Genomic DNA, 15,378 nt, shown 5'->3' on the forward strand with positions numbered 1-15,378 from the left:
GGAGGACCCTCAAAGTGGATTCTGGTGTTCTACCCATGCAGCCCTCACCCCAAAAGCCTAGATGCTGCAAGTAGCACATTTACCCTCATACCACCAGGATTCTGGGTAGTACAGTCTTGTATTCTACAATGCAGCCCAACTGCAAGGTCTCTGTGAGCTGCAGGCTACTCAGGCACCCCTAGTGATTCTGAACAGTGTAGTCTGGCATTCTGGCCATTCATCCCTCACTCCAGAAGCCTATGGGGGCTTCAAGTAGCAAATTCACCCTCATACACCCACACAGAAATCTGGGCAGTGTAATCGAGTCTCTATAATGCAGCCCCCACTCCCTACAGAGGTCTCTAGAAATCTGAGGCCATACAGTCACTCAGGCATCCCTAGGTATTTTGGACAGTGTAGACTGGTGTTCTGCCAATGCAGCCATCACTACAGTGGATTCTGGGAGCTGCAAGCCCCCAAGGATCATGGATATTATAGCCTGGTACTATGTTCAACTCTGCAGTGACTACTTAGAGCTCACAGCCCCCAGGAATTCTGAGTATTGTAGTCAGTTCTACTCAGTCAGCCCTGACCACAGAGGTCTCTGAGAGCTGTGGGCCATTGATTATTCTGGGTTGTGCAGTCCATCCTACCTAAGTGGACTTCACCATCAAAGCTCTGGGATCTGTGTAGCACAAGACTGCCTAGACACCCCTGGGAGTCTGTGTAGTGCAATACAAAGCTTTCCCCAGCAGTATTCAAAAGGTAGGTGTCTGGGAGCTACAGGCCTCCAGAGATTCTGGGTAGCATAGTCCTGTCTTCTGCCTCCATAGCCCTCACTGTGGAAGCCTCTGAGAGTTCCAGGCCACATGGACACGGGCACCTCCAAGAATTCTAGGTAGTGTATTTCAGCTCCCTACCCTGTAGCCCTCACTATTCCAGATACTGAAACTGTGATTCCCCCCTGAGGATTCTGAATAATGGGGGAATTTTTTGCCTACATGCCCCTACTGCAAGGGCTATGAGAACTGAAGGCCACATGCTTGCCTTGGTACTAAAGACCTCACTGTGGAAGCCTCCAGGAATTGCAGGAAACACATTCACTAGTGTGTCCCCAGGAATCGTAGGTATTGTAGTCTGACCTGCATAATGCACAGGTCTCACTTGGGAGGCCTGTGGGAGTTGCAGGCTGCATACTCACCTGGGCAACACACCCCAACAAGAATTCTGGATACTGTAGTTAAGTTCTCAAGCCAACAGTCCTCACAACAGAGGATCCTGACAGCTGCTGGCACTGAGATTTGTGGGTAATATAGTCCTGTGTTTTTCCTACTCACTGCAGAAAATTCTGAAACTCAAATTCCCCCTTAGGATTGTCGGTAATGCAGTTCAATGGTTTGAACACTCACCACAAAGGATTCTGGGAGCTGCAGTCCCTCATGATTCTAGATAATGCAGTCTAGGGTTTGCCTGCACCGTCCTGCTGAGGATCACAGAAGGTGAAGACCCCATGATTTCCCTGGTACCCTAGATATTCTAGGTAGTGTGTTCTAACAATACAACTGTCACCACAGAAACCTCTGGGACTTACAGGGTTACAGGGTATGTAGGCATCCCCAGAGACTCTGAGCATTGAAGTCTGGCATTCTGCCCTTACAATTCTCACCCCAGAAGCTGCTGGGCAGAGCAGCCACCCAAAAGTAACTGGTAGTATAGTTTAATTTTTGTCAGTACAGCCCTCTCTGCAGATATCTCTGCAAGTTGCAGGTCCCCAAGAATTACGGGTAGCACAGTCTGTCATTTGACCTCACTGCAGAAGGCTCTGGTAACTGCAATAAAGATTCTGCAGGTACCCAGGATTCAGGTAGTACAATCCATCATAATCTTTACATCTCTCACCCTAGAGACTCCTGAGAGCTTCTTACTGCATTTTCATGAGCCCTTACCCTCGGGCCCCAATGAGACTCCAGGCACTGGGCCCTCCCTGCGCCATCTTGAGTGGGCATTTGTGTCCTCAGACACTCAAGCCACACAAAATACATTGACATACCATGATAATGAGCAGCCAAAGCCTCAGTAAGAAATACTGTTGTAAAATAAGTTCTGCTAAAATATTACCTGAGAAAGTAAAGAACATGGCAGAACCTCCTTCTCAGCATATCAGGCAGTGCACAGGAAGATTCTTCCTCATGTTTTCCTCACATGGACTTCAGTCATCCTGAATCCACAGTGGAGTCTCCATGGGTAGGTGTCAGGGAGAAGGAAGCTTTGGTCCTCACCATAGACATATCCAACCAGGCATCCCCAGTCCATGATTAAAAAAAAAAAAAAAAAAAACATTCTGTTCTACACCGTAGATAAAGCCCCTAGGAGTACCTAGATGTTGCATCTCTTATATGGGTCCCCAGGAGAAGGAAGTTTGATTAGGGCACAGAACACAGCCCCCAAAAGCAGTTGTACAGAGAAGGTTGTTCTGAGTGTCCCCGCTGGCCACTGTGGGCAGTGCAGGATGCTGGGTGTTGGGTGTTCACTGTTCAGAGCTACACCCCCTTGTGCTAGGCACAGTGAAGCTTTGAAATTCATAGTTCTGACTATTCCAGGTCATGATTTTTGAAATCAAAAAGAAATAGAGCCCAGCATCCTATGTCTTGATCAGAATGGATGGAGATAGCAAGCAGCAAAGTACATGACCCATAGACAAAATTTCATTGATTTCCTATATTTCAGCCATCATGTAGGGGAAACAGTGAAATTTATAAACTGGAATAAGAAACATTTTAAAGCATTAATATTTAAAATAGAGACCCCAAATTTGAAGTACTTACATGTAAGTCTTAAAGTACAACCCTACTTTCAGAAAATCTTAAAATGTTTATAAACATATCAAATGAAATATAAATAAATGCAGACATAGTCTTTGCTCAATAATATAATTAAGATGAAATTATCTCAAACCTGATCTGAAGATTTAGTGCATTCCAGAAATTCCCAAGAAGCTGTTTATAAACCTAGACTAGACAGCACTGATTGCAAAAGAACACACTTCAAGAAGCCACACATAAGGATGCGAGAACCTAACAAAATACTCCCTAGACTTGAATTTAAAATGGGAAACTGTAAAACTCCAGAAAATGTGCATGACCACATGTTTCATGATAAGGTTTTAGATGTAGCCCCCGCAAAAAAATCCATAAAAGCTGGGGATGTGGCTCAGTATTTAAGCTCCTCTGGGTTCAAAACCAGCTACCAAGCAAACAAACAATAACAACAAGAAATCCATGAAAGAAAACCTGATGTGGACTGTAGTAAATTTCTCTGTAAAAAAAATCATATAAAGAAAATGAAAAAACAAGTCAAACACTGGGGGAATATTTGGAACATATATATGTCTAAAACAAACTTGTGTAAAAAAATATAGTGAGATATTCAACAATGAGACAACATAATTGGTAAAGACATGAACAGACAACTCACAAGAAATATATGACATGGCAAAGAAGCATAGAAATGATTCTTAGTATCACCTGTCATGAGGAAAGCACAAACTAAGACCCCAAGGTGCACTGCACACCTACCGAGCTGCTACGGTCTTTACTAAGTGTAGTATCAACCATGAGGATGATGAGCAGCCACAGGCACTCATGCATTGCTGTAAGAGCACACAACAGTTCAACACTATCAACAAAACTAGGCATTTTCCCTAAAGTTAGACATGGTGTCACCACACAATCCTAAAAATATAGAAAACTTCCTCAAAAATGTATATCTAGGGCTGGGGATGTGGCTCAAGCGGTAGCACGCTCACCTGGCATGCGTGCAGCCTGGGTTCGATACTCAGCACCACATACAAACAAAGATGTTGTGTCTATGGTTTGAATATTTTCCACCCATATTTTATGTCCCCAGAGCCCTGGATCCCAGAAAGTCCAGGGCTGAACAAACCACCCCTCATATTCTCTTTCAGCTCCCCTCTTGCCATCCACACCTTGGAACAGCCAAAATATCTCTTTTAATCTCAGCAGGGAGAGTCCCTCAGGAATGTACAGAAGATAATACTCCACTTGGTCATGGTGTCTCACCTATGCCCACTAGGCCTGGCTAGCCCTTTGAGAGAGTGAGCATAGAACAAGCTTGGGGTAATCCAAGACAAAGTCAGATAGGTGGAAAGGAAGGGGGCTGGTGGTCAGTATACTGAGAGTAGACACCTTTCCCCATAGGGGCTGAGCACAGAAAATAAGGAGGGGCTTCCTGCCTCCATCCAGATGACCTCTGGACACTGCGCAGGTACCCCTTCCCAGGAGGTCCTGTCCTAGTCAAGGGTCAGCTGCAGGGTGGTGCCTGATTCTAATCCCAGCAGCTTAGGACGCTGAGATTGCAAGTTCAAAGTCAGCCTCAGCAATTTAGCAAGGCCCTGAGCAACTCAGTGAGATCCTGTCTCTAAATAAAATATTTTAAAAGGCTGAGGATGTGACTCAGTGGTTAAGTACCTCTGGGTTCAATTTCTGGCACAAAAAAGAAAGAAAAATTAAATCTTTGAGCCTGAAACTGGGGTGGTTTTGCCAATTCCTGAGATGCACTCAAGTCTTCTTTCCTATTGTCTCTGGGCAAAGTATTTAGCATCTCTTTAGTGGTCATGATGTTTTAACAATCACACCTTCCTAAGCTCCAGTTTGACTCACACATTTAATTGGACTCTGAACAAATTAAAAGGTGTTCTTTTTTTAAGATGGACACAATATCTTTTTTTTATTTTATTATCTTATGTGGTGCTGAAAATCAAACCCAGTGCCTCACATGTGCAAGGCAAATGCTCTACCACTGAGGTATAAATCCAGCTCCTACAGATATCATATTACTATTAAAGGCCATGTGGCAGCTACTACATTTGTAATAGATGCAAAATATGGTTATCACATTAGTATTAAAGGCCATAGGACATATATTATATATATTAATATGGTATAGTATGAATAGTTCATTTATATTAAAGACCACAGGGCATCTATCATATTAGTTTTAGAATCTATAATACAGACAGTATATTAAGGACAAGACAGCTATTACATTTGTTTTACATGCTATAGTATGGATATCACATTATTATTTTTTTAATATTTTTTAGGTTTTGGTGCACTTTATTTATTTATTTATTTATTTATTTATTTATTTATATGTGGTGTTGAGGAATGAATCCAGCACCTCACACATGCTAGGCAAACACTCTACTACTGAGCTACAACCCCAGTCCCTGAATATCACATTATTAAAGATCATAGGGAAGCTATTATGTCATTCTTACATGGTATAATATCAACATCATATTAATATAAAGGGCACTAGGACATGTATTTGATTAATTTTATTATTTTTAGATGCAATAGTACATATATTAGTATTAAAGGCATCGGGGAAGCTATTAATTTTTTATGTTAAATATGAATATTACATTAATATAAAAAAATGATGCTACAATATTAATGTTAAAACAATTAAAGGCAAAAAGGTAGTTGTATTTAGTTTTAGATGCTATACTAGGATATCACAGTAATATTAAAGGCCACAGTAGAGCTATTATATTAGCTTTAGATGCTATAATATGGGTATTATAATAGTTTCAAAAACCACAGGGCAGCAATATGATATGAATATCATAACAGTACAAAGGTAAGTACAATTACTTTAGCTTTAGATTATATAATATGAATAATATATTAATTTTAATCAACAATGAACTGCCAGTATATTAGTTTTGAATGCCATAGTATGATATCATATTAGCATCAAAGGCCACAGAATAGATATTACTTTCAGATCAATAGTATGAATATCATAGAAATATTAAAAGTGACAGTACAGCTATTAAATCAATTTCAGAAGGCATACTATGAATATAATAATAGTATTAGAGGCTATAAGGCACCTATTGTTTTAGTAAGGATTCTACACTAGGGATATCATATTAGCATAAAACACCACTGTGTAGTTTTTTAAATTATTTTTAGATGCTACAATATGGATATTATATTAGTATTAAAGGCAATAAGACAGCTCTTATATCAGTTTTAGATGCCACATGTATATCACAATAGAATTAAAAGCCACAGGGCTGCTATTATATCAGTTTTCAATGCAATGCTATGATTACATTAATACACAAGGCCACAGAGAAGCTGTAATATTCATTTTCAATACTATAGTATAGATATAATAATAGTATTAAATACCATTATGCAGCTATTATATTTTATTTATTTATTTATCTATCAATCAATCAGGGATTGAACTCAGGGGCACTTGACCTCTGAGCAACATCATCAGCCCTATTTTTTAGTTTGTTTAGAAACAAGGTCTCACTGAGTTGCTTAAAGACTCACAGTGGCTGAGGCTGGCTTTGAACTCAGAATTCTCCTGTCTCAGCCTCCCAAACCGCTGGGACTACAGGCATGTGCCACTGCGCCTGGCTTATAATGTTTTTAAATGCTTTAGAAAGAATGTCATATTAGCTATGAAATGCACATTGCAGATATTATATCAGCTTTGGACACTATATTATGGATATCATATTAATATTAAAGGCAGCTATCATATCAATTTTAGATGCTGTAATAAGAATGTCATATTACTAATAAAGCCACAGGGAAGCTACTCCATCAGTTTTTAATGATCTAACATGAATATAACATCAGTATTAAAGACCACATGATAGCTATTATATCACATTTAGATGTAATTGTAAGAATATTACATTAGCATGAAAAGCTACAGAGATGTTATACTAGATTGAGATGCTATGGTAAAAAAAATATAGGAATTAAAAGTCTTAAGAGAACAATTATATTACTTCAGATTCTATAATATGAATATCATAACAGTACAAAGGTAAGAGGACTGCTTTTAGATCATTAACAGATGCTATGATATGGATATCATATTAGTACTAAAGGCCATAGGGCAGGAATTATATCCATATAATTGCTATAACTGAATATTATGTAACATTAAAAGGCCACAGGAGAATTATTATTTTACTATTAGGGGTCACAGTATTGATACTGAATTAGTATTAAAGGCCATAGGGCATCTATTATATTAGCATTAGATGCTATTGAATGGATATTAATATGAACAGCCACAAAGAGCTATAATATTCCATTAACAGGCCACAGTATGGATAAAATATTAATGGAAAATACACAGGATGCACAGGGATGCTCTTTCAGTACTTTGAGATGTTTAGAATACATATGACATTAATATTAAAGCTCCAAAGTTCAGTTATTATATTACTTTTATATGGTATGCAATGAGTATCCTATTAGTATAAGGAATTATATTAGTTTAGGTACTATACTTTGGATAAGAGATTACTATTTTTTTTTAGAGAGAGAGAGAGAGAGAGAGAAAGAGAGAGAGAGAGAAGAGAGAGAGAGAATTTTTTTAATATTTCTTTTTCATTTTTCAGTGGACACAACATCTTTATTTTATTTTATGTGGTGCTGAGGATCAAACCCAGTGCATGCCAGCTCAGCGCATTACTGCTTGAGCCACATCCCCAGCCAAACAGATTACTATTAAATGCCAGAGGTCAGCTATTATGTTAACTTTCTATGCTATCATATGGATATGCTATATTATAGGGTTTATTGCTATCATATGGATATTTTACTTAAAAATGACAAGAGGGCTATATCATTAGTTTTAGAGGGCATAATATGGATAAAATAATAATGTTAAATGCCACAGTCTAGCAATTATATTAGTTTTAGGAGATATAGTTTGGGTATATTACCTATAAGGGCCACAGGGCTAATATTTTATCAGTTTTAGATTCTATAATGGGTATCATATAAATATTAAGGCCAAAGAGTAAGTATTATATCAAGTTAAGATGCTATAATAAGGATGTCTATTGATATTAAAGGATACAGAGCAGCTATTATATCAATTTTAGATGCAATGGTATGTATTACATTAGCTTTAAGGGCAACAGGGAATATATTATATTAGCTTGAAATGCTATAATATGGATGTTGCTTTAGTATAAAGGGCTATAAGGAGGCTATAATGTTACTTTTGGATGTTATGGAATGAATATTATATTAACATTAAATGTCACAGGGAAACTATTATATATCAGTTTTAGATGTTACACTTTTAATATCATATTAGCATTAAAGGCATCAGGGCAACTATTGTATTTATTTAAGATCTATGACATGTATATTATTATTTCTGTCATCTTTTTTGCTGCTTTGACCAAAGGACCTGACAAGAACAATTTTAAAGGAGGAAAAGTTCATTTAGGGGCTCACAGTTTCAGAGATCTCAGCCAATAGATGGCCAACTCTATTCCTTGGGGCTTAAGGTGGGGCAGAAGAGTGTGATGAAGGAAAGTGGTGATCAGGAAGCAATGAACATAAGCTCAGCTCACCAAATATGTACCCCAAAGGCACAGCCTCAATGACCCACCTCCTCCAGCTACACACTATCAGCCTGCAGTTTCCACTCAGTTAATTCCTGTCAGAGGATTACTAATTTGGGTTAAGGCTCTCGTAACCCATCATTTCACCTTTAAACTTCCTTACATTGTCTCACACATGAGCATATCCAAACCAATTATTTGGTATTAAGGCCACAGTGCATCTATTATTTTAAATGCTGCAGTATGGATATTATATTAATATTAAAGGCCACAGGTAGCTAATATATTTTATTAGCTTTGGATACTATAGGATGGATATCATATAAATATCAAAGGCCACAGGACAACTATTGCATCAGTTTCAGATGTTCCAATATGAATATCATATTAGAGTTAAACACTCCAGGTCAATAATTATGTACTATTAGATACTCAAGTATGGATATCATGTTAGCATTAAAGTCAACATGGCAGTATATTGATTTTAATACTATCCTATAAGTATCATATTAGTTTTATGGCCACAAAGCTGATATTACATTAGTTTAAGGTGATACAATATCATATTAATACTATAGGGCCTATTTACCATTTTTATATGAAGCACATATTTATCAGTTTTAGATTTATAATATGGATATTAAATGAATATTAAATTTCATAAGAGACTTATTAAATTAGCTTCACAGGTTATAGGAATGATATAACAATAATATTAAAGGCCACAGGACATGTATTACATCAGTTTTGGAGGCTATAATATTAGTACAAAAGCTACAGGGGAGCTATTAGTTTAACATGCTTTAGCATGGATGTCACTTAGTATTAAATTCTATTGCACAGCTACTTACTTGTTTTATATATTATAGTTTGCATCTATTAGTAATAAAGACCTCTGATATCATTTTTTGCTATGATATGAAATCCTATTAATATTAAAGGCCACAGAACAGTTATTTAATCAGGTTTTCCATGCTATAGTATGAATAACAAACCAGTAATAAAGGCCACGAGACAGCTATTATATTAAATTTAGAGGTCACAGTATGAATATTATGATATTAAAGTCTAGAGGACAGCTATCATATTAGTTTTGGATGCTATACTATCAGTATTAAAGGACACAAGGAAGTTATTACATTAGTTTTTCATGATATATTATATCAGCACTAAAGGCCACAGAACAGTTATTACTTTAGTTTTAAAGAGCACAATATGTTTATCATATTATATATCATATTAAAGGGCCCAGGCAGCTACTATATTAAGTTAAGGAGCTACAGTATGGATATCATATTAGTATTAAAGTCCACAAAGTATCTATTATACTAGTTTTAAATCCAACACTATGGATATAATATGTGTCCTAAGGACACAGGACATATGTAATATTAATTGAAGATGCTATATTATGGATATAATATTAATATTTAAAGCCAGAAATCATCTATTATGTAATATATGCTATTATATGGATATTATAGTAAGATTAAAAGACATAAATCATCTATTATGTTAGCTTGAGTTGCAGTACCATAGATGTCATATTGGTATTTAAAGCCACAGTGCCACTATTTTATTAGTATTGGATATACTGTAGCACAGATATCATATTAATATAAAAGCCACTGAGAAGCTATTATATCAATTTTGATGTTATACTATAAAAATTGTAATAGTTTTAAAGTTACAGGGCAGCTACTATATTACTTTTAGATGATAAATTAGCTATTATATCAGTTTCAGAGGCTACAATACAAATATGTTAGTATTAAAGTGAACAAGTTAGATATTATATTGGCTTATAAATGTCATAGGGAAGCTACTAAATTAGTTCAATATGCTATAATATTGACATTGCATTGATATGGAAGACCACAATTCAGCTATTGTATCAGCTTTAAATACTGTAGTATGAATACCTATTAGCATTAAAGGCCACAGGGCACTATTATTCTAGTTTTAGAAGCTTTGGTATGGATATTGTATGGCTATTGTAGATTACAGGCAGCCATTTCATCAGATTTAGATCAACAGTATAGATATTTTATTAATATTAAAGTTTTATATTCTGTTATAATTATTATATTACTATGAAACTCTACAGGGCTGCTATATTATCAGTTTTTGGTGCTATAGTATGTATGCACTATCAGTATTAAAACATCACTTGAAGCTATTACTTTAATTTCAGAGGGCACAGATTTTATCTCAATATTAAAGGCTACCAGGTAGCTATTATGTCAGTTTTAGATGCTACAGTATGGATATTATGTTAATATTACAGGTCACACTGCAGCTATTATATTAGTTTTTGGAAGGTATAATATGGACATCTTTAATATTAAACACAACAGGCACCTATTAGTCTTAGGTACTATAGCATGGATATTATTAGTATTCAAGACCACAGGAAAGCTATTATAATATTTTCTAGGTACCATAGTGCATATCATATTACTCTTGAAAGCAAAAAGGAAGCTATTTTATTCATTTTAGAGTCTACAGTATGAATATAATATCAGAATAAAAGGCTACATGGAGATTATAATGATGCTACATATGGATAAAATTAGTATTAAAAGGCTACAGGATAGCTATTTTGTTAGTTTCAGAGGACAAAGTTTTGATATTATACTAAAGTCAAAGGCTACAGGGCAGCCATTATATTAGTATTAGATGCTTTGATATGGCTATCATATGACATTTATAGCCCATAGGGCACATATTTTATTACTTTTAGATGCTATAATATAAATATTAGTAGTAAGGACCAAAATTCAGATATTATATTGTATTTATGTGCTATAATATGGACATTATAAAAGTATTAAAGACCACAGGGCAGCTGCTATAGTACTTTAGGATGCTATAGTATGCATATTACATTAATATTAAAAACCAAAGTCAGCTACTGTTACTTTTAGATTGCATATTATAGATATCATATGATCATGAAAAGACACAAAACAGCTCTTATATTAAGTTTATGTGCTTCTCTGTGGAGATTTTACTATTACTGGAATTCACTGGGCTGACAGTATATTAGTCTTAGATTCTATAATCTGGATATTACATTATAATATCAATAGTATGAGTAAATATTAAAGGTCACAGGGAAGATATTATTATATTAGCATTAGATGCTACAATATGGATATCATGTTGGCATGAAGTTCACGGGACAGCTAATATATTAGTATAAAATACTATAGAATGGATATAAGATCAGTATTAAAAGCTGCAGTAGAGCTATCATATTTATTTTACATAGTGTATTAGGATATTATATAAGTATTAAATTCCACAGGTAATCTATTACACTAGTTTGTCATGTTATAGTACTGATGTTAAATGTCACTTTCCTGCTTTTCTTTAGCTTTAGATTCTAGAATAAGGATATTACATTAGTATGAATTGCCACAGGGAAGCTATTTTATCAATTTTATAATAGATGGATATCATGTAAGTATTTAAAGTCACAAGATAGCATTTATATCACTTACATTTTATAGTATTGATTTTATACTAGTATTAAAGTCCACAGGGCAGTTATTATATCACTTTTTGATGCAATAGTATGAGTAAATATTAATATTAAAGGCCAAAGAATTAGGGTTAGCGCCCATGGATTTAATCCCCAGTACCCTCCCCTGAAAAAGATTAAACTATTCTAAAGTAAAACCTTAGGACATGGTTATATTTTCTCAAACTTGTTTAATTATTCATACAGTTAATTACTAGTAACTGACACTCTTAGCTAGTTCTGTATTTTATTATGAACATTTATAACACAAAAATCTAATAGTTCAAAGTAATATAAAATTTAAAGTATGTGGGCTGGAGTTGTAGCTCAGTGATAGAGAACTCACCTAGCATGTGTGAGGTGTTAGGTTTGAGCCTCAGCACCACATAACAATAAATAAATGAAAATGAAGGCATTTTGTCCAACTAAAATTAAAAAAATTTTTTAATTCAAAGTATATGCCTCTTTTACATATTTCATGTTGAAGTAATAACATATGTTAACTTATTATATTTTTATGCTATCACTAGGTTCTAGGTTTTCCTTCTTAAAATGTGATCACTACAGAGGAAAAAAAAAAAATGACATTTTGGAGATTTTATTTCAACTCATGGTTTAACTTTCCTGAAACAGTGACTTTATATAAAAAATGTTCTAATTGCAAACTGACTCACTGTGACTGAATCACTTATCCCAAAGAATCCTTATCTCTATTTTATTTCTATGCATAGATTTTAGCAGCAATATAATCAAATATTTGTCACTGGGACAAATAGTCAAAGAACATCCATTTCCTCCAAGACCTCTACAGGAAGTGGTAAGCCAAGAGAAGCAGAGGTGTCAGATCAGTCCAGGAGTGATATTAGATGCTGCTGTGTTGTGGGAAACTCTACCTTTTAGAAATCACAAGGAGCTATGGATGCCCAAACTCTTGCATGAGTCTAAATCTACTTGAAATTCTAAGTAATTTTATTGTCACTAGCTCATCATGAAGCTAATGACAACTAAAGGATCTATGGGGCTGGGGATGTAGCTCAGTGGTAGAAAGATTTCCTAGCATGCAGGAGTCCCTAGGACCAACCCCCAGAACCACAAAAGGAAAAAAAAAGAATTTGTATCTTATTTGTGTAATCAAATAGAAAATGAATAATCATTCCTCTTAAGGAAACATGTTGGACCTAAAACACTTGAGACTCTCAGAATCAAAATACTATCCTTATGGTGTATTGCATACCTAGACCATCAAGAACAGTGGTGTCACATCATAAAGCATGTTCACATTAAGCATACCATCAAAACAACAAAAAAGGCTTTATTGACTGTTGATAAGAAAAATGAACATAACCTAGCTTAGGAAATTATTAACACAACATTAGGATAACATTAGGATAAAATGTAATCATGGCATTTCCCACATGTAATAACTCTAAATACTAATAAATACATAATTTCAAAAGAAAGTCAAATTTCTGAAATCAAAAGCAAACTGATACATTTTTAAATAAGATTTTGAACAGAGGCAAAACAAAGAGTTCTCTCACAAGAATTCCTGACAACATAAAGTATCATGCTCATTAGAAGGCTCATCACTTTGTATGCAAGGAATAAGAGAACTTTCTGATGAATGTAGAACTTTAATAGGACATATGGAAATGCTTTCTGAATTTTAAAGAAGAAAAAATATCTTTTTTTAAAAAAAGCTATTTTTAGTAAATGTATCTGAATTGCAAAAAAAAGCAGCTACTGACTTGTCTCTTACATTTTGTAATGATTTGTATCTCAGGAAATTTCATTTATAGTGGTTTGAAATATCATGAAATATCAATAGTTGACATTAAAAATATCATCCCTCTTCTCTTTTAAAACTGATTTGAAATTTTCTTAGAATAATTTCATATGAATTTGGAAGAGGCACTGTGGCATATGTATGTATGTGGAAATACATGACCTTTTTTAAAAATCTTTATTTTTAGTTGTAGTTGGACACAATACCTTTGTTTTATTTACTTATTTTTATGTGGTGCCCAGGATCAAACCCAGGGCCCCACACATGCTAGTCGAGTACTCTACTGCTAAGCCACAACCCCAGCCCCAATACATGATCTTTTTAAACCATACCTCTCATACTTGAGTCCTGTCAAGGATATCTGTGTGTGTGGTGCTGGGATGGACTCTATGGCCTCTCACATGCCAGGCAAGTGCTCTGCTACTGAGCTACACATCCTGTCTCCAAAGATAACTTAATAAGTGAAAAATAATTAAAATCATTTGATTATGAGCATTTTCAAACAATAAAATTCTCTCAAAAAAGCCAATTCTCTCGATCAAAAACAAAGTAAGCTAAAAGTAATTTTTAAAATATTCCTTATAAAAGAAATAGAAGTCCACAGAATTAAAAATTCTATAAAGGTCTACAATGTGGCACAAAGGCAGAGCATTTGCCTGGCATGTGTCAGGCCCTGGGTTCAGTCCTCAGCACCACATATAAATAAACAAAATAAGTAAATAAAATAAAAAGATCCACTGACAACTAAAAAAAATATTTTAAAAATTCTGAAGAAAACTGAAAGAATATTAATCAAAAATTGAATTGGAAAAACCTACTGCACAGAACTGGAAACCTGGAGGCCATGGGGAATTATATTACAAAATAACTCTAAAATAAGAAAATGAATCAATTAACATACAAAACCTTGGACTGGTACTTAGAGTTCCTCCACTGGATGGGATCCTGGGATCATCAGGGCTCAAGGCTGACTGTCATCTGCCCTTTAACAAATTCTGATTTTATTTCATGATCTATAGAGAAAATAAAATGAGAGAAGGTGACTTTTCTAAAGTTATTTTATGGTATATCGAATTCTGATACAGTCACGATAATTCATCCAATGCAGGATGACAGTGTTTACACAACGGACATTATTTGTGCACCATGACAAATATACTGCCAATTAGCACAGCAGCCAGGGAGCTGCTCATCCTGGACTAGCAGAGACAGAGTCTGGAGGAGGTGGAGGGAATATCAGGAGGACCAGGGAGCCTGGAAGATGGGTGGGGTCTGGAGAAGAGGCAGGGTCTTAAAGAGGAGGATTGGGCTGGATTTATGGCTCCATGGTAGAGGGCTTGCCTAGAATGTTTGGGGCAATGGGTTCAAACCTTAGCACCACATAAAAATACATAAACAAAATAAAGGCATTGTGTCCACGTGCAATAAAAAAAAATTAAAAAGAGGAGGGTGAGGTCTGGAGGAGGAGCAGGACAGGAAAAAGGGAAAGATCTGGAGGAGAAACAGGGTCTGAAGGAGAGGTATAATGAGCCACAAGGGTGCAGGGCCTGGCAGATGGGTGAGACCTGAGGGAGGGACAGGCCCTAGAACATGAGTAGGATGTAGAGAGACAGGGTAGGAAGGAGAGGGAAGGTGGTTGAGGAGGACAGGCAGGGCCAAAGAATA

The 15,378-nt window shown here is 35.6% G+C and overlaps 1 long non-coding RNA gene across 1 annotated transcript in view; it reads right to left on the reverse strand.

Annotated features, from left to right (window-relative positions):
• Window positions 1-13,219: 13,219 nt before the first annotated feature.
• The window catches only part of LOC144374587 (uncharacterized), a 40,469-nt gene continuing 38,310 nt past the window's right edge, over window positions 13,220-15,378 (reverse strand). The window contains exon 4 of the long non-coding RNA XR_013433954.1: window positions 13,220-14,726. This is a non-coding gene — a long non-coding RNA (uncharacterized LOC144374587). The remainder of the gene's footprint in view (window positions 14,727-15,378) is intronic.

This window comes from Ictidomys tridecemlineatus, unplaced genomic scaffold, assembly GCF_052094955.1.
Source record: "Ictidomys tridecemlineatus isolate mIctTri1 unplaced genomic scaffold, mIctTri1.hap1 Scaffold_765, whole genome shotgun sequence".
In the NCBI taxonomy this organism is placed as follows: Eukaryota; Metazoa; Chordata; class Mammalia; order Rodentia; family Sciuridae; genus Ictidomys; species Ictidomys tridecemlineatus.